The 18,908-nt window shown below is 35.9% G+C and overlaps 1 protein-coding gene and 1 long non-coding RNA gene across 5 annotated transcripts in view; one reads left to right on the top strand and one right to left on the bottom strand.

Annotated features, from left to right (window-relative positions):
• sema4ab (sema domain, immunoglobulin domain (Ig), transmembrane domain (TM) and short cytoplasmic domain, (semaphorin) 4Ab) overlaps window positions 1–18,908 on the bottom strand; it is a 70,486-nt gene that overhangs the window by 50,799 nt on the left and 779 nt on the right. For 2 of the 4 annotated variants that reach the window (XM_005170096.6, XM_694864.9), the window contains exon 1: window positions 15,489–15,785. The exons of the other annotated variants lie outside the window; for them this stretch is intronic. The gene's annotated coding sequence lies outside the window, so the exon portion shown is untranslated. Of the gene's footprint in view, window positions 1–15,488; window positions 15,786–18,908 lie in introns of those variants that run through there. 4 annotated transcript variants of the gene reach the window in all.
• On the top strand, window positions 4,421–11,377 carry LOC141379093 (uncharacterized). The gene is made up of 3 exons (XR_012395075.1): window positions 4,421–5,536; window positions 6,500–8,954; window positions 11,223–11,377. It is a non-coding gene; the product is annotated as an uncharacterized lncRNA (long non-coding RNA).

The raw sequence follows: 18,908 nt of genomic DNA, 5'->3' as shown, positions 1-18,908 counted from the left end.
TTTATCACCAGAACTATAGAAACTTTATTTAGGCTTGCGCGGTAATACAGTTTTACGGTTTACCGTGGGATCTAAAAAAAGCAACGGTGTCAGTGTCAATACCGTTACATTACCATAAAAAACAATGGATTTAAATAGGAGACAAGTATTAAATATTATTTATTTAATGCCTAAAAATGCGTATACATGATTGTCATCACGGGACAGTGTGGAGGAGAGAGAGAGGTGAAGTAAGATGGCGAGTCGCACACAAAGTTGGTCTCAAAAAAGAACACAACATCTGCAGTTTGGCAGCATTTCCGCAGGTTTCGACCAAAGAAGAAGGGAGACATGATAAATGCGAACTGGAGGTCTGCATTTCTGATGCTGTACCACGGGAGCCACGGGACCCGACATCCATCCATAATGTTTACACTGCTACATTACACATGAACTAAAGTTTAAAATATGTCTTTGTAGCGAACCACTCCTTTAACATTCTGACTTTATGAGGAAACTCATAAAGGTATGGAACCAATCGAGGAAGAGTATATTTACATTACTGAATGAACTATTCCTTAAGTTAGTACATTCAAATCTGTACACTACAAGTCAGACTAGACGTTCAACAACACTATTCCAGTTGTATGGAGTTGTGAAACTAAAAGAAGTACGGGATACTCATGTTTTGACCCACCACATATGACACTCAGCTGTCTGACAGAGCACAGGAATTTTAACTGACTCACATCTTGACTTCCACCACATGACAGCAGAGGCTGAGCATTACAACAGAAGCATTCACATCTGATTAAGCATACTGGCAGATTCAGACAGATAGTGGTGCTGTGCGTGAGAACATGTCAGATGAGTGCTTCTACTCAGCCGTGTTAAACAACATACATTAATAGCTCCAAGTGTGGTAGTGCTTAACAATAGCTCTAGAGCAGGGGTGTCAAACTTCCATCACTTGGTGGGTCGCAGCCCTGCAGATTTCAGTTCAAACCTTGTCTCAACAGACTTGCCGGTTTCAACTAAGCCCGAAGGACTCAATTAGTTTGATAAGGAGTGTTAGGATTAGGGTTAAAGCTAGATCCTACCCTCTAGGGAAGGGTTGCACTAGCAGTTTATAAGTTCTTGCTTAAACTGGAAGGTAAAGTTTACACTTGAGGCTTATGGCCCGTTTCCTTTATCAAGCTTGCGTTTCCACTGCCAAAAGGGTACCAATGGTAGCCGTGGTGTACGACAAAGTTACAGTCGACATCATTCTCGCTCGAAGAAATGTCAAAGTAAAGCCGTACAGGTCGTTCACATATCATATGAGAAGAACTTCTCACAAAACATATGCTTTATTCACATAAATACTTGTGAATAAATGTTCATTACTAACCTTTCTATGAACATGATTTGATTATAACTGCAGATTAATGAGTAGGCAAAATAGCCTACTGTAACATCTGCAATTATATAAAATTAATTAATAAATAAATGCAACATACCTTTACAGTCACCGATATGACACCAGATACAACAAAACTGCACACAGCATACATTTAGTCCTTATTTGCGTACAAAAACAACAGGCAACATGTAGCCCACAGTCAGTGCAAAACTCTCATCTGTATCTTTAATCTTGTCCAGCACATGTAACCTCTGTTAGAAAATAATTCCGTCATTCAGATATCATAATAGTCCAAAACGTGATTATATTAGTCAAACGTGGCAGTTTGTTCAAGTTTTAGGTTGCTGAAAGAATTATTTTCTCCTTTGTTTTTTCGCACTTCACTCACGTTTGTCCATTTCTGAAAGGATCGGTTGTTAGAAGTGCTTCAATAATCACACATACGTTTTTATCATCAGCTCAAGAAGCTTGTTGTTTCGAAAATAGATGTGCGGCAAGCGATCACAAGATCTCTGGAGAAAATGAAACTGCTTGCACTTTAGACGGCCTCATAAACGACAACAGGTTTATCTTTTTTGCTTTGTGGCTATTCATCAAGACGACAAGGTTTGTTTGAACTCGGATCGACCATGGCTCGTTATTATATGTATATATTATCACAGTGTGTTGTCTCAGCTGTGTATTTGAAAATGGCGTACCAAACTATACTACCATACCCTTCAGTGGAAATGGGCCAGCAACTACTGGCTAGTTTGTAACTTAATTGGTTCTTACTTCGGTTGAAACACATGTTCTTAAGGCAGAACATGGTTAGTAGCTCATAAACTCTTTTTAAGGTAATGCATAGTCACAATTAAATGACAAAATATCCAATAAGAACTGTTTAAATTATTATAATTCTGCTGGTGCATCCAGCCCCAGACACTGAGTTTGACACCCCTGCTCTACAGGGATCCCATTATGACCAAAGACAGATGAATCACTGATAGCATAATTATTGTAGTGTCACCCCAAAAAATAGTAATGATTTTGAATACCATAAACGTCTGCAAAATCTTTCATTAGCCATGTTGCAATTTAACAAAGTGAATTAGATTTATGTGCAAAACTAAATTAATTATATGCAAAAAAATTTACTATGCGCAAATAAATTATTTTCGTTTCAATGAGTCAAAAAGTTATTAAAAGTTATTACACTTTCAAATAAAGTAGGGCAATATATCAAAACAAAATAAGGAATATTCTGTGAAAGGAAAAGCCGCTATGGGCATATTTTCTTGAACAATAAATTAATGAATGCACTGTGGCTTTTGGAGGAGCAAGAGCCACTCAAGTTCTGGAAGGTAATAACACCAAACCACTTTGATGACAGACTTTGGTCAAGACACTTTAGAATGACCAAAGGAACATTTAAGATATCCATTAATTTTTCCCACTGTGCTATTTTATTTTTTTCACACGTCAAACTTGATAATTTAAAACAAAATTACATTTAAAAAAAATTTATTCTAATAACAATTATTAGGATTTAAAGATAATGATATAAAAATACAGATACTGTAAATGAAAAAAGGCCAAAAACAAACAAAACTGAAGCAGTTGGCTGAACACTGAACAAGGTTTTTCAGTCAATATGGCCAAAATGTGTATTTACACTTTTTGACATTTTTACACTTAAATGTCAAACTGTTTCTTTCATGAATGGCCTTGATGTTCACAAAGCAGCTTTAGTGATCTATCAGGGCACATTTGGCACAACAAGCCTTGCATTTACTTCTGTTATCGTCGTTGTGTAAATGAAATGCTGCCTGTCAAAATGTGTGCAGCCGAGAAATGTTGATAAAAAGGCTTCCAAAAGAACAATTGCAGACAGTACAATAGCCTTCATCATTTCTGCAGTTACATCACTGTCATCAATGAAGACTAGAAAGAACATGCTCTACTGAGTGCTTGCATTTGTCTGATATATATATTTTTTAATATTGACAAATGATAACATGGGTCTAGTAAAAACTATGCCTATATGAGATATGAGATAAGAAAATGTCTGAGCACCACTTTAAATCTGTTGGTACTCAGTAACCACGACTCTTGGTTGTTTTCACATGACGTCATTGATGACGCACAAAATTCAGATTGAGGGCAGGAAGTGATTCTTCTACATAAGAATCACTATCGGAACATCCAAATCTTTCTGTGTTATGTTGATTATAATTGCTTAAATCGAACAAGATAAGAAATGTCAAACAGCTTTTAGACTTCTACAGACTCCAAAAATTTTTTGCTTACAAAGGGAAGAAAGTTTAAGAAACTGGCTGAAAAATGGAAGAAAACGTGGCATGTAATAAACATTCATTAAAACATCCATATGTACAAACTTTTTTGAATGTCATAATTCACTTGACAATACCAATAAATAATATATACAGGCCTAGCTGTGTGTATAAATATGTTAAGGTGTTTTATAAAAATCAGATACAAACACCACCACACTTATACAAAATCCAGGAGAATATCAATAGTACCCTGCCATGTAATCGCTGCAATGAAATTTCCGTCTTGTTTTGCAATATTCCAAGTCTTTACTGGCGGTTTGGCAGAATAAACAATCGTAGTGTAAACATCGAGATGCAGTGTTCAGTGTTCAGTGTTGAATGTTTGTTGATGGCAAGTTCATCGACTGAACAAAAATAAAAGGCAACCCTTGCGATAAAACTAGACGGTTATTATTGTGAAGCACTTTTTCCCCTTTAAAAAAATGAATAAATAATCATGTGAACAATGTGTACACGCTTTTGTATGCTTCCATCTGTTATTTTGTGATGTCGGGAAGATATCCATATGGGGAAAAACTACAGTACTTTAAGATAAACATTAGGGTTGGGCAATTTTGACCAATTTGGCATCGTACGATGTCTAATGTGAAACATCGCGATGGACGATGGCATCATCGTTGCATTTATGAATGAATAATTAATTTATAATGAATTCATTATTTGTAGCCTATTGCTTCAACTACCAGACCCGCATGGTCTTTGTTTAAATGAAGGATTATACAGCACCTCTTAAACTTAAAATGTGTAGATCCAGTGGCAAAGGCTGTTACCTGCAAACCCCATCCCACAGACTTTACAGTGAATGGCTTTAGTCATTTTCATAGCGGACTTGAAGCCACTGGAAGTCTTTTTCCACTCTTGGAATAGGGTAAAAGGCAAATTAACATTCAGCACATGATCACTAATAAGATGTGTAATAAGATATTAGTAACAGTGGGTAAATCTGTCAGTGTTATTTTTATTTTCTCATCCTCAGCGCTTCCCATTTTCGCGGTTGTAGCTCCTGACATCTGAAGGCAGAAAACATTGACTGAGTGATTTATGGCTGATATAAACCAATCATTTGCGTTCAGTTAGAGCAGTGGGCCAATAAGAAGAGCACAAAGGCGGGGCAAGCAGTGCGGGCTTTTTTACTTTAGCAAGTTTATATAACAACAGTTTATCTGTTCCTGAGTGCTGTGTTTGGCGTTTTTAGATGCAAAGATGCATTCTGCATAAATGTCTCCTAAATCCGCGCAAGCGGTGAGGATTTTGCAGTGAAAACAATGAATATCTATGCACTACAGTGAACTCCAATCGAACTCTCATCTCCTCCACCAGCTGTGGGAAAAGCTATTATAATGACACAGATCACTGTACCTATTCATGCCGGAGTCCCGGTCATTTGTTTGTAACTTTATTTAATTATGGTTTGGTTATGGGTAAAGGAAAGACCATGTGGGTCCTTTATGTCTCTAATTTAGTTTTTTACTTATAAACCTATAAAGTCAGAGGCATGTCATCAAATATGTAATTTTTCTGTAAACATTATTCTGTCTTCTCTCTTGATCAGTAAAACAATTAAAGTGATTTTTTTTTGTTATCTTTTTTAGCTGAATAATTCCAGTTGCCAAGTGCCAACCATTGAGTACACATCCCTAAAAATTCTCTGATTGCTATTGCCGTTACATGCTATGGTGTAAGGCTGTTCAGTTATGGGAAAAATCATAATGACGATAACATTGGTCATAATTGTAATCGCTATTTAAAACAATTATCATTGGACACTGAAAGTCTTAATCTGATTTATGTGACATAATCTGACAGGTGCTATGTAGGGGTGTCACGATTTCGATTTTTAATCGAAATCGGTCGAAATTTATGCTCAATTTCGATTATCGAATCAAAAAATAGAATCGTCGATGCTGCCACGCCCCCATGTCACATCAGCTTGGCTTGCCAAGCGGGAAAAGAAACAGGCTTGTTGAAGTGCTTGTTAAACTGCAGAAGCAGGAGACCCGTCGACAGAACTTAAACCCTCTCCTCTTTCAATGAAGTCGCCGGTGTGTAAGCATTTTGGATTTCCAGTGAGTTATGTTGACAACGTTGTGTTGTCGACAAAAAAACACAGTTTTGCAAGCTCTGCTATGTACGTATTACGTACGGTTCATCCGATAGACAACACCGGCATCGCGATCCTCCACCCGCCCCCGTTGCAAATCCGCTCGCGAAAAGTACATACTTAGGCCCTATTTACACTATCTTTGTTTTTAAATGGCATTTTAGAACGACAACGATTTGACATCCACAGTGGCTTGTAGCATTTCTAAGCAGCCCTCCTTCCTCTCTACCTCTGAAACATCACGTGACCACACAGACGCACACACAGCCATATGAGCTTGAGACAGCAGGTCCAGGCAGTCAGAGGGCTGCTTTAATCTTTCACTCACTTGTACTTTGTCATTTTAGCGAACACCTCAGATACTGTTGGCTGGTTCCTGTTGGTTGTGCGTCTTTTTTACCGACGCCATTATAACGACACAGATCACTGCCTATTCACGAGTCCCACAGAAAAAGTGATTGACAGGTGGTAATTATGTGTGTATCTTGCCTTTATTCAATTACTGTATGATTTGTTTATCGGTAAAACAAAGACCATGCAGGTCTGGTAGTTTAAACGGTAGGCTACAAATAATTAATTGGTCATTAATTAATTATTCATAATCGAAAATCGAATCGAATCGTGCCTTTAGAATCGAAAATGTAATCGAATCGAGGATTTGGAGGATCGTGACACCCTTAGTGCTATGATAAGTGTCGTCTCCAGATATTCCTTTGAATACTGCACCAAAATAGTTACATGCACCCCTGGCTATAGTTGAGTGAAAAGCTAACAGGCATGGACTAATATTCATGGACCTTCACCCCTACCCCAGGCTAACTCGTACCTCAGGGTTGGGTGTTTGTCCTTACAATCTCACGCATTACATTCAAGTTTGAAATAAAACAAATATAAAACAAAGAAAATAATTACAGAACTATGAAACCAAATAACAACTTATGAATTATAAATCATTAAAATATTTATCTTAATGTACAGTCCTGTGTTTAAACTATGGTTCAAACAATATGGCCCTTTACTTAAGTTCATTATGTAGTATTCCAATTTTCCTATTTGTAAATTTAATGTTGCTTTGTAATTATGATTATGATACTTGAAGACCTTAAAAAATATTTTATTTTCCACTCCTGGACTAGTCTCTGTAAAGGTTTAACAAAGAGATTCTATGTTCAGGTAAGAGTGGGATCGAACAGGTACAAAAACATACACCACAGTCAAATTAGGGACAGTTGTGAAATGTTTTTTTCTGGTTTAAAAAAAAAATGAATGAATGCCTTACAACCGGAACATTTTCAACACCCAACTTTATACTTGCGCTTATTTCAGTCACTATAACTGTTGACTAACTGTTAACAATTTATATTGAGCATGTATTTAAATCTAATACCCTATTCTGATGCCCACAATAATGCCACTGAGCTTCATACTTTCTGCATGTCCCTCATAAGAAAATCTAAATATGATGCTATCATAAGATACAGTTATATAAAAATCATAAATATTCAATAGAGAACTGAAGTAAGCTGTCGATGACACGTGCAGAAAATGCCTACAGCAAACTTGATAAATAATACACAACTCCTGCATCAATACGTTCGTGTCAGTACTGCCTGAAAGGTGACACCTCTCGTGTAGGGAGTCACGCAAGGCTGATATAAGCACAACAAACCTTACAACACAACCTGTAGACTCAAAGCCTTTCCATACCTCAACCTAGAGGTGTTTGGCAAACTATATAGAATTTAAATTACAAGTTTCTGGTGCAGAAAGGCAATAAAACTTCCCTCAATGAGCACTACTTGATTCAGACTGAAACTTCACAGAGTTAAATCGGCTCACGAAAGTTCCTTTTCTTATTTGCTGGATCATTTGTTTTTTCACATCCAATTGCAGATTCAAAAAAGCAGATGTAGGCTGTATACCCATTCACTCGTTAGTTGAAGGTTGTGTTTCACATTGTGGAAAAGTCCAGTTGCATAGTTTACACAACATTGTTCCTAACTAAAACTCTCTTAAGTGGCATGACTCTTTATTTACACAACAACAGAGTTTTTAGTGGCCTGAAAACTTTTGATAACTGTTTTTAGGGTAGCAAAGTTTTTTTAAATGTCCCATTACAATCTCTGTGTAAAAAAATGCAAAATTGTTGAAACTGTCACATTAGATAAAAACCATACAGCGTTCTTCATAAATATAAGCCTGGATAGATAACTGATGATGAATGGACAAATTATAAGGCATTCTTTGACATTCATTACATATCCACATTTGATAAGCCTAGCTGAAAATGTTAAAATACATTATAAGAAGATATTGCATCAGGAATCCTTCCAATATCTTACGTAATTGACATTTCCCTGACGCCTGATCAAGAATATTATCCTTTGTCAATATAACCAGGGAAATACCTGAGGGGGAAAAATGAGCTATAATCAAAGCAGGTCCGACCACACATGGAGAATCTGACATTTAACAAAGCAAAGATTTAAGATTGAAGTACAGTGTTAAAAAATGACAGAACAGAGACTTTTTTTAACTAAAGTAAGTTCTCAATGTTTTGACAAAAAACAAAGTTACACTAGTTTTTTCAAATCTGTCACAGACAGACAAGTCAAAACAATCTAATTGTTTCCTAAAACGGTACACAAGCTAAATTGCCACAAGGTTTATCATTTATCCACACAAAGCAAGAACTCTCCAATCTTTTTTTAGAAATAGTCAGGAAGAGGTTACCATGCCAGTATAGGTGACCATAGGTCGGGGTGGACACTCATGACATGTGGAGTTCCGTATAAGGTTCAAACAAAGCATTTAATTTATGTTTTAGAGATGATAGTAGGCTGATTTACTGACTGCTTTGACACTATAAAAACTCATATCTGACACCAGAATCACAAGAAGCACAAGATTCTTGACCTTATTTTTTGTTCTTTGACCCCTAGAGCCAAGGTAGGCATTCACCTTGAGAATCTCTATTCCCAAATGCAATGACTTCAGTTTTCTCTTTGTTAAACTGAAGAAAGTTTTGGCACATCTAACTGTTAATTTCATCAATGCATTGGCAGAGGGTGTCAATAGGGCTAAAGTAATTTGTCAATAAGGCTATGTAGATCTGAGTGTCATCAGCATAACTGTGGTAGGAGGTGCCTAAATTGAACCTAGGCTTGCCACGATAGACGGTGTTGACAGTGATACCGATGTTAAGACGCAACACCGGTGACATTACATTAAAGAGGATGGCGGACGATTTATTGTCAAAACGCAATGCAAAAGCGCCTGTTTGGCAATATTTTTGGATTCAAACCAAATGCATAAGAGAACCTGAAGATGTTAATGAGGCAATCTGCAAACTTTGCTTGACAAAGGTAGCAGTATCTGGAAACATAACTAATTTATACACAATATTATAGATCAATGGCCATAAATACGCAACGCATACTCTCATTTTAAAAAAATCACGCGACCATCATCTTTTAATGTTTAACAACAAATATCTATTTTTTTTAATTAAAAAGAGTGATTTAGCAATGCCGTGCCATTGACATTCCAACTACAGAGAAACATCGTGGCAACGTGAGCACTTTTTCCGAAGTTCAACTGTTCTTTTTTCCACTTGATTATGTGTTTAATGTTAAAAAAAAACATAATGAATAGGCCGACAAGAGCGCATCCTGTGTGTGCGCGCGTCTTTTATAATTGAGGCAGCTCTCTTCAAAAACTGAAAGTTGCTTCTTCTGTCTGGCAATATTTCGGCTTTTAATATATGAAAAGTTTATTTAGATGAGCCAATATTAAAAATTGCAATAAAGTAACTGAGACGTGCGGCCACACATCGAATCTGAGTACTGATCTCTCTCTCTCTTACTCTCTCTCTCTCTCTCTCTCTCTCTCATTCAGACATTGAGCCGCAACACAAGTCAAGTTGCAAAACTTAGGCAGGTGCAGCTGACAGGTAGAGTAGCTGAAGCCTTTACGAAATCTGTCAAAATGCACCACTGAAATTAAAAGGCATAAATGTCTTTGAGCCAAAAAAAAAAAAAGTCTATTGGTAGGATATCTGTAAAAACGCAATTGGAGCCAAATATATGAGTTGTGTAGCCTATAAATTATAGGCCTATTAATTCTAATAAAATGAAAACTTAAATTAACAATTCATTGCATTTTTCGTTTGATAAAAATATACGTAAACGAAAAAAATCAAAGGGTGGCTAATGTGTATTAATGTTTTTTAATATTAATAAAAATGTGCTCAGCCTATTTAATTAACGGCTATATACGCAGTCAATAGATAAGCCATTCAAAACATTATTTTACTGTGTACTGGGTTGTAATGTATATTTTACAATAAAAACTGAACGTAGCATGTCTCGCTGTCATTTCAAACATGTAATTCATACCACACCAGAGCTGTGGACCTGTAGTGTTTAAACTAACAGGGCGGTTGGTCAATAGTCTTACTGCGCACTGAACTCCAATCCGAGGGACTCGATAGACAACATTAATTTGAGAGATTTAAAAAATAAAAGGTATTTTTTTTTAATGGAACAACGCGCACATCTGCAACAAATAAAATAAAAAGTCTTGCCAGTGCTGTGTGTATTCCGCCACTGACAGTGCAAGCCCTTATGCTGCGCCTGTAACTGCCGTTCGTAAGAGAGATCAAAGTTGTATCGATATAACGAAAAAGCAAGATCATATAGTTATAAATATTCCATAAAAATACTTATCGAAATATTTATACATTTACATGTTGTTTATTGAGATTGTGTGATCTGTATAGGTTGTCTGATCTTTCCAGAAGCTGTAAACTGACACGTGTGCGGTGATGTTTAGCTCTGACGAGGTGCTTTTATTTAGCCTGTAGTCTTTAGATTTTTTACATAATGTTCCAATTCTTAACATTTTTTATATAGTTTATATATAAAATGAGTGCTCGCTTGTTTAGTTGTGATCATTATGCAAGGATCATATTTCATATTCGGTTTGTTCTAATAGCCTATAGATTCGTTAATAATGTATTTTATAAACGGATTGTTCATATAAGCTGTTAATATATAACATAGGCATTATGGTTGTTATTTGTATGGTTCCAACTTCCACAGTTTTTTCAGCCTGTAGCATTGTTGTGTTTTATTCGTTATGTTAATAAAAGTTATGTTTTGTTTAATAACAGGGATTTTTTTTTTTTGGATGTTTGTTTTCTTCCATTCAAACAATTGACGGCAAATTAGCGATTCCCGCAAAACTGAAAGTGAAAGTATTATAGCACGCATTTATAAGCTATTAAAAAGCAGAAAAAAAGAGGAAATCAAGAAATGCCCACTCCCACGGTGATACCGCTATTACCGGTGTTGTCACATGTCGATTAACCGGTGGGGAAATTTCCTCACCGTCACAACCCTAGTTTCCAGTAAGGGCTTAGAGAATTTTGCTCATGTTTTCATCACCAGCAGAGTGGATTATTGTAATGGACTCCTCACTGAACTTCCCAACATGACAGTCAGATACTTGCAGCTCATCCAGAACGCTGCTGCCAAGATTCTGACCAGAACCTGTAGGTCTACACAATAATCAATATATCGACTTATCGCACAACACGTGGATATCTCCTCGATAATTTAAAAAAAAAAAAAAAAACACGTGTCAAGCCATGAGACCCGAACTAAACCAAAAACCGCGTTAAAAAACCGAGGTACGTATTAAATTTATCCTGATAAATATGTTTGTGAATTTTATTTTCTAAGTTTGCTCGAGTTACAAGCATGCAGCGAGTTTGTGTGTGTGTGTGTTAATTTGGGTGTTTATGCGAGGACCAAGTTTATATGTCTGTGTGTGTATGTGGGTGTATGCATGCATTATGTTTATATATGCGCAAGTTTCATACATGTTTGAACATAGTATAGCTTTATATGCAAGTAATTTATAGATGTATATTTACGTGTTGATAAGTAAAGTTTAATTTAAATCTTACACAGCGCCTCTAGCCATCTGTGTTTGGTGTCAGGACGGTGGATGGTGAAGCGACAGGTTGACCTAAACTTTTATGATGCTTCATCTTCTGGCATTGCTTCTGACTCTCTGTATGTTCTATCGGGCGGAACAGATTTGATGTGTTCTCGCTGCTAGTCAGCACCAATCTCCCGCACATTTTGCAGAGCACCAAAACTATAAGTTTATCGGAACCTTAAAAGCCGAACAACATCCACACCACTGCATTTGTCTTTCCTCTCTCATCAACTAATTCGTTTGCATTCTTACTTGTGGAAGCTTGTTCCCCCATATCTGTTTTCAGGGCACTCATTTTGTAGCTTTCTGCAACAGAGCAGCTTAAGCAACTTCTGAGCACTGGCTGTGTCAGCATGTCTGTGATGTACATCATCACACAAGTGACGTCACGCTCATTCTGAGCACGGAAAGTCATTCAGTGACAAATGATTCAAGGTATAAGATCTTATTTAATAAACATGTATGCAAATGTATATCGAAATACCGGAAAAAATCATATAAAATGTGTAAGAATCATATAAAAATCATATCACCATCATGAAAAAAAAACCTTTTGCGATATATATTAATATCGAATTATTGTCCAGCCCTAAATCGTTGCATCCCTAATTGGCATACAAAAACACGTTTTCAGATCTCAGACTCTGGAACATGTTTTCAAAACGTGCTATACTTTGAATCATGGCCACTCTTCTGTTTTCTGCACATCCACCAGAAAAGAACGCACAGTGTTTATAAGTTTTGAAATAGATATATTTTTATTTTAACATGCATTTATTCACTACTAAAGGCCTATTCCCCCTCCCTGGACTGAAGAAATTTAGCACCTACTGTCTGCCATTCTAAAGCCTAAAAGATTACGAGAACTTTTAATAAGAGAACTTTTATTATAGCTCTGGATGGATTTGTCTGAAAGAACAAAGACATATACACCTAGGATGGGTTGAGGTAGAGTAATTCATATAGGGTAGTTTTCATTTAGGGGTGAACCCTTTAACCCAAGAATATTTGTCAGCTCTAAACTTTTCTGTTTTTGTCAGTGACCCTGTCTAAACTAAAGTATTTACTGTTAGAAGCGTTTTCCTTGAGATCTAAAGTTTTACTACTAGGAATGTGAACGAGTACATCAGAGATCAACAAACAATGATTATGACCAGGCATGACATTTTTCTCCTGAATTTCTTCAAGACCTGAAAGGCAATCAGACAACAAAGTCTGCCATTTGCTTCAGAAGATTTGTTTGTGTTCCTCAAAAATGGAACTGATAAATATCCTGAATATGCAAGTAACGAAATACAAAATTATATATTTTTATTTAATTACTAAATAATTTATTGTTGGATTTTCATCAATTCTTAAACGTCAAACTTATTTATACCCTATGTCTACAGACAGCACACATCATGAAGCCCTTCCGGAAAATATATTTTTTTTTCTGACTATTCTACAATGACATTTTTAGGCCAATTACACATATTTCACCCGTTTGTTAAGCGTGAAGCGGTTTCCAGGTCCAGCGCTCTATCGAACTGAATAGGAAGTCTATAATACCCTCTCTTAGAACTTTTCTTTAAAAAAAAAGGACAAAAGAAATGTATGCTTTCTTTTTATTTGTATTTAACCTTTTTTTTTTTTTAGATATTTTTAAAGACACTTATTTACTGCTTAAGTGACATTTAAAGGCTTAACTAGGTTAATTAGGTTAACTAGGCAGGTTAGGGTAATTAGGCAATGATGTTTTATTCTGTAGACAGTCTTAAAAATATAGCTTAAAGGGGCAAATAATTTTGTCCTTAAAAGGGTTTATAAAAATTTAAAACTGCATTTATTCTAGCCAAAATAAAACAAATATGACTTTCTTCAGAAAAAAAAATATTATCAGACAAACTGTGAAAATCTCCTTCCTCTGTTAAACATTTGGGAAATATTTAAAGAAGGAAAAAAATTAAAGGGGGGGGGGGGGTAATATGTAGTGTGTCATATGACTAAAAAGATGTCATAAACTAATATTTTCTCAACTCAAATGAGTAGAGGCTTGGACCCAGAAACAGTATCCCACGTCACGGCTTAACAAAAGGACAGTTATTCTTATTATTGTAATGTATACTAAAGTATTTGTACTATTGCCATCACAGGATTTTTCTTATTACATTAATTTTTAAAAAATATGTTTATCAATTATTGAAACTCTACAGCAAAATGAAACCACAGAAAGCAAACCTCACAATGCATTTATATTAAAAATAAAATATAAAAACAATTGTATATTATGTAAGATATAAGGAACAAAAAGAAAATGAGAATATGTAAGAAAGAGTGCTTTACTGAGATAGCAAATTGCAATCATTACAATGCACAAAAACAATCATTTAGAAACAAAGCAGTAGAGTGGGTGGGGGGTGAGGGGTATTGCCACCAACATAAGCCTTATTCAGAGATGAAGCGGAAAATCCATTAGGGTGAGAATTCAGTGATTCTCTGAAGAAAAACCATGGTGGCATTTGCGTGCAAGCAGGTAACACGTCTTAGTTCACAGAGGAAAAGCGTTGAGTCAATGAAGGAGAAGAGAATGACTCTCCCAGAGGAAGCTTTCATCTCCATGCCCAGTTGCCATGACTACAGATGATGTGATTGCCAGGCAGCAGTGGGGTTGTGATGAAGTGTGTGTGAGTGTGTGTGCCAGTGTGATGATGCTCTAAAATTTTGTTCTAGAGTAATCGATGTGTGAGGGGGCAGTATAAAACTGCACATTTTTTTGTGTGTTTGTTTAAAATCCAGTTTACCATTAAAAAGCTGGTTATATTATTGTATATTATTTTTTCAGACAGAAATTAATTGCACTTCACCAAAATATAAATCTAAAGCTTTCTTAGCATACAAACAACTATAAAAATAGAGGCAGTGGATGTGCAGATGCCATGCATCACATATATAATAATAATATTAATAATGCAATATTTTTATTAAATTATTTAAATTGTCTTTAGATGACTGTTAGTCAACACTGACAGGCCACGTGTAATTACTTTACCCAGTGCCAAACCCCAACTGAACTGAATAAGTAATCAAGTGTGCATACTTGCACTTCACTGCAGGTCCAGCTAACAGTTTGCAAGAAAACACCAGTGTGATATAATCTGAACTTTATTAGATCAGCCAGCAAATTATTCTAAAAAGGAAATGTACATTCACAAATGAGCAAAATGTGCTCTTGATGTATCTACTGTGAACAAATGTTCAAAAAGCACCACACCGCAAACTAAATTAAACTTTTCAACACTAAGAAAACTCACTGTAATCAAGTCACCCAAGAATGACAAACACATCCTGAATTGGCGAGGTTGAAACGCACGTGTTTCTTTCTCATTCTCATTTTTTTTTTTTTTTTTTAAATCTAAATAGGGTCACTAAACAAACGTTGTTAAACCACCCGGACATATTCGATGTTTGTTACATGATGTAAAGTTCACAGCTCAACTTTGCATGAAATGATTTGGTTAACCGTTCACGCTCAGCTCAAACATACTTTAACTTACTATCACTTATCGCCCACTTCAGCAGTTTCAGCTTTCAGGATTTGTCGTATTTTATCTTTAAATACACACTGCACGACACATTTATTTAACTTCACAATGCTGCGCAACGATTTAACGGCTGTACTCACATCAAAATGTGCTTCTCCTGGATCTGTTATGTTTGGCTCCAGCGTTGTTATGATAGTCTCTCGTTTGTGTAGGTTACAACAATTTCTGACGAACTCCCAGATGACGCTGGTACTCCAGATAATGGGAACTCTGAAGCGCAGAGTCTGTGGTTAGTAACACGTTAGTAACTCGTTTTTTTATAAGCAGCTCGTCTTCATGTAAAAGCTTGCTTCTCTCTATTGTTTCCACGCTGTTGATAAGTAAACGCCGTTTTGCCCACGGGTAGACGGCAGCAAAGCCAAAAACGCTTCACCTACACTATACAACAGCGCCATCTAGCCGTAAAAAGAGAGAAAAAATAAAATCAAATACAAAGTCTTCAAAAGGGGTTGCCATAAATTCCATGTAGAATAATCCTTTTAAGATCCACAAAAGAACGTTTTTTAGAAGATATCTATTTTTTTATAGTGAGATACCTTATAATAATCCTAATAACGTTTATTATTTAAAACTTTTATACAATAGAAAAGGTCATGTGAATATTATGTTTGATATTACATTTATTTAAAAAAATAAGTTTAATTTACTCAGTCTAAGTCAAGATATGTCTGATTTTTTTTATTTTGTATAATAATAATAATTTTGACAAAAACCATCCTCAATACTATATCAATAGCCCACCATTGCTGTAAATGTTCAGTTTTCTTAAATCATCAAGAGGCATTATTATTATTCATTGATTCAATATCTTATTTTCTTTTAGCTTAGTCCCTTTATTTATCAGGTGTTGCCACAGCAGAATAAACTGCCAACATAACCAGCATATGTTTTACGCAGCGGATTCTCTTCCAGTTGCAACCCAACACTGGGAAGCACCCATACACACTTGGATTCACACACATACAACATGGCCAATTTTGCTTTTTCAATTCACCTAAACCGCATGTCTTTTGAATGTGGGGATAACTGAAGCACCCGGAGGAAACCCACGTGAACACGGGGAGAACATGCAAACTCCACACAGAAACTGACCCAGCTGAGGCTCGAACCAGCGACATTCTTGCTGTGAGGCGGTCTTGCTACCCACTGCGCCACCGAGATGCCCCTAACCATGATTATTGGTTCTGTTTTTCTCATAGGTGTTTGTTTTATTCAAAGTGCCAGCAGGGGCGGATTTAGTGATTTTGGGGCTCTAAGCAATAACAGCCAAAGCGCCCAAAAGTTCTAAAATGCACCTTTTGTACTTTAATTTTTTCATTATTATTACTTAGCTGTTTTTTCCTTATATCATTTAATCTCATTTTCTACATTTTACATTAATGCAAATTAATAATAACACTTAAAGCACCTTGTAAAACTTTTGAACCAATTTGTTTTCTTAAGATAAATTTATAACTAAACATAACAAATGAAGTATTCAGCTTTTAACACTAAATCCTTACTGATTTGACTGCTAGACTGGTGCATAATTGAAGGTGGGGGACACATTTGCACAGATGTAATAATTACGTTTAAAAAATGTTTAGACCTTCACCGTACAAAATATGATAGAAAACTATTTTTATATAATTTATAGTATCATTTATACTTTTTGGTATTTATTTGGGGGCCTTCAGATTTCCTTGGGTCCTAAGCCGCTTTTCTTGCTTATTGGTTATGAATTTTCAATGCCCATAAAAAATACTTTTAGGGGTGGATGAAATGTTCGTCTTTTGGATGAGACCTTAAACTGAGGTCCTGACTCTCTGTGGTCATTAGAAATCCCATGGCAATTCTCGTAGAGTAGTTTTATAACCTCTGTGTTCTGGTCAAATTCCCTCCATTGGCCCTTAATCATCATGGCCTCCCAATCATCCCCATCTACCGAATTGGCTGTATCACTGTCTCTCCACTCCATCAATGGCTGGTTTGTGGTGAGCGCCCTGTTGTCATTGTCCTGTGGCTGCCATTGCATTATCCAAGTGGATGCTGCACACTGGTGGTGGTGTGGAGAGAGCCTCCTTATGATTGTCAAGAGCTTTGGGTGTATGGCCGTACACGATAAATGTGCTATATAAACACACATTACATTACTATGAAGGCTGGCAAACAAAAAAGCCCCAAAAAATCTTCACCAAGTAAAAATTGTTTAATGTTGAGATGACCTTGGTTGGTTTTGGCTTCTTCAAACAACCTTTATCAAAATGAGCCATGGTTTTATAATTACAATCTTAATACAATGGTTAACTAGGCTGTAGCCTAGGCTAGTGGTTCCCAAAGTGGGGGTTGACAACCCTTGGGGGTTATGGGACAATGACAATGGGTCTTTTGGTGATTTTCAAATGTCACATACATTTTATTAAACTATTAGAATTACCATATTTTATCCTAAACCCACAGAAGATAAAAATAGTAGTTAATAGTTACATAAAAATTAACAAAACGCAAATGAATTTCAATTATTATTTTTTCATAGGATTGGTTTGTTTCCGTCAGTTTAACAACACGGCAATAGCATCAGAGTCAGATGCAGCAGATTGATTTTATAAACTTTCTGACACCATTATGTCAATGAAATGCATTAAAAAATAAATACAGGTTACAACAGAACATTGAGAATAATCTGTGAGTGCTGGTCTCCAAATGTAAACCAAAAATAGACTTGTGCTGAAAACGTTGTGCCCATCAGTCTCTTTTGGTGAGGTTAATATTAAAGTAAACAAATTAATAAATGACTATAAAATTATATGACTGTTAGACTGTTGCACTGTTGTCATTATGCCCGTGTTTTATAGGCTTTTTATAGGTTTTTATATTGTTGTGTGTGTAATGTTTGTATATTTATAACTACCTCTCCGAAATGTGAGGGTCGTGAGTCACTGATATTGTTATTTTGAAAAGTTTGGGAAGCCTTGGCCTATATTGTCTTATTAAAGTAAAAAGTGTTTATCATGCTATTGTCTCTCTTTGTTTACCTATTTGCGGTCAAATTAATAATTCTCCCAATCAGTTTAATACCACTATTCTCCACACACATTGAGAAATATAAACCTGACAAACATTTCCTTGGGGATACAATGGTTAAATGTTGAAGTTGTTCTATCAATGCTGGTGTCTATAGTGCAAACATGAGGGAGGGGTTTGCTGTCAGTTGTGCTGATGAGCGTTTATTTTTCTCTGTAAACTTAAACAAACAGAACAGACTGTCAAAGTTTGACCATATCTGAACACGTTGAACAGGAATATGTCACGTATTAGCCAAACCAGAAAGGCATACGTGACAAAGCTAGTTTGTTACAAGTGCAGTGGATAATTACATTAGGCAATGTAACCTTTAATTTTTTGTAAAATAAATGTGCAACGTTTATCCAATTTATACGCATTGTTCAAGCTTTTAACATGTTACAATGTATTATAGCACTTTAGGCAATAGACAACTCTTTTACACGTGAAACTGAAAA

Source organism: Danio rerio, chromosome 19 (genome assembly GCF_049306965.1).
Source record: "Danio rerio strain Tuebingen ecotype United States chromosome 19, GRCz12tu, whole genome shotgun sequence".
Classification (NCBI taxonomy): domain Eukaryota; kingdom Metazoa; phylum Chordata; class Actinopteri; order Cypriniformes; family Danionidae; genus Danio; species Danio rerio.
This window is presented reverse-complemented; position numbering and strand designations above follow the sequence as displayed.